The sequence below is a fragment of the Charadrius vociferus genome, unplaced genomic scaffold (assembly GCF_000708025.1).
Source record: "Charadrius vociferus isolate BGI_N301 unplaced genomic scaffold, ASM70802v2 scaffold398, whole genome shotgun sequence".
NCBI lineage: Eukaryota > Metazoa > Chordata > Aves > Charadriiformes > Charadriidae > Charadrius > Charadrius vociferus.
The window spans coordinates 303,157-305,011 of record NW_009649571.1 but is presented as its reverse complement, the minus strand read 5'-3'; positions in this window follow the sequence as shown (position 1 = coordinate 305,011).

Sequence of the window (1,855 nt, the reverse complement as noted above, 5' to 3'; positions counted from 1 at the left end):
TGTTTTAACTGGCGGCATTGATGAGAACAGAGAGCAGTGGCGGGGCCAGCGAGGGGGGCGCTTGGCCAGGCTGAGGACTGGCCGCCAGCTCAAGCCCACCCGGGAGTGTCGGTCCCAGGCACAAGGCTCAGTGTCCGTAGGCTGCTCACGGCTTTTGGTGCCAAAGGCAGTTTCCCTTTTGAGGTAACCTCTGAAAACATGTTGGCTGCCCGAGCCCCTCTGCCAGCCAGAGCTGTGCAGGTTCCTCCACAATTTTGGAGCCTCCCGGAAAGCAGTGCCCTGCTTTGCCACCCCAGCCACTGCGGCTCTGCTGTGAAAAATCCCTTCCCTGCCTTGGCCCGCTCCATCTGTCCCGCTAAAATACATGAGCTAAGTTTAGGCTCCAGAAAAAAATGGCATCCAGAGGGTTGGGAAAGCTTTGCCAGCTCCCTGCACCTCACACCACTGTTTGGAGTCCCTCTGCCAGCCAGCCCCTGGTAGCGGGGATGCTGCACCCATTTTCAGGATGCTCAAAAGGGAACACCCTGCTCCGGCATTGCCAAGAGCCAACCTGTTTCTCAGCCCCTCTCCCCACAGTGGCCAGCAGTGCAGAGCTCAGACTTACCAGGGAAGGGCTGGCGTGGCGGCGTGCAAGGTGCCTGTGTGTGTCTGCCCAGGCAGCTGCCGGCGCTGGGCTGGGGCACTCGAGGGCTTCCTCTTTTCTGCGGTTTTGCCTCGTCCTGGCCCCACAGCGGGTCCTTCCTGCTGCACGTGGCAGCTGGCACAGCCCGCTCCCAGCACTTCCCCTGTGTCTCCTGGGCAGCGATGTGACCCATGGCTGGGTGTGTGCCCTGGGGGTGGGTGCGTGCCCTGGGGGTGGGTGCATGTCCATGGCCAGGTGGGTGCCCCATGGCTGGGCGGGTACCCCGTGACTGGGTGGGTGCCCCATGGCTGGGTGGACGCCCCATGGCTGGGTGGACGCCCCATGGCCTGGATGGGTGCCCCACAGCCAGGTGAGTGCCCTCTGGGTGAGTGGGCATCCCATGGCTCAGTGGAGGACTCATGGCTCAGGCATGTCCCATATCCGAGAGGGTGCCCCATGGCTGGGTGCATGCCCCACAGCAAGGTGGGTGCCCTGTGGCTGAGTGGGTGCCCCACGGCCATGTGAGTATCCCATGGCTGGGTGGGTGCTGCAGGGCTGAGCATTTGCGCGCCTCGTGGCTGGGTAGGTGCCCGTGGCTGGTGCATGCCCTGTGACTGCCCCATGGCTGGATACTGCACATGGCAGGGTGCATGTCCTCCGGCCAGTGTCCTATGCCAGTGTGGGATGCTGTTGCCCAGTGCATGCCCCATGGCAGGTGCAGCCCCACGGCAACACCTTGGCACCCCTGGGAAAGGCTCCTGGTGCAGGTGCTGCTCACAGCTCTGTGCTTGTGCATCCCCAGGTGATTCCCCCAAAAGACTCCAGCTGGGCTGCAGCTCCCTGGAGAAGGTGCATGAGGCCCCATGCAGGATTTCAGTTCCCAAAAGGGGTTTCACAGGTGCCAGGTTTGGAACCAAGCCCAAATCCTGGCTCCTTTCTGCCAAGACCCACTCCTGTCCCAGATGCCAGACAGAGCCCTGATGCACAGGCCAGGCTGCAGTTTTCCAAGGTACCTGTCCCCTGTTTGCCTGCCAGGACCATGGCAGCGCAGAGAGTAGAGCTGCCCGGCAGGGCCATGCTGAGAGCTCTGCTAGCTGGCAGCTTTGTGCCAAAGAACACCCCACAAACAGTCTTTTGCTGAGATCACTAATACATTATTATTATTATTATTATTATTATTATTATTATTATTATTATTATTATTATTATTATTATTATTGAAAGCAGGACTGT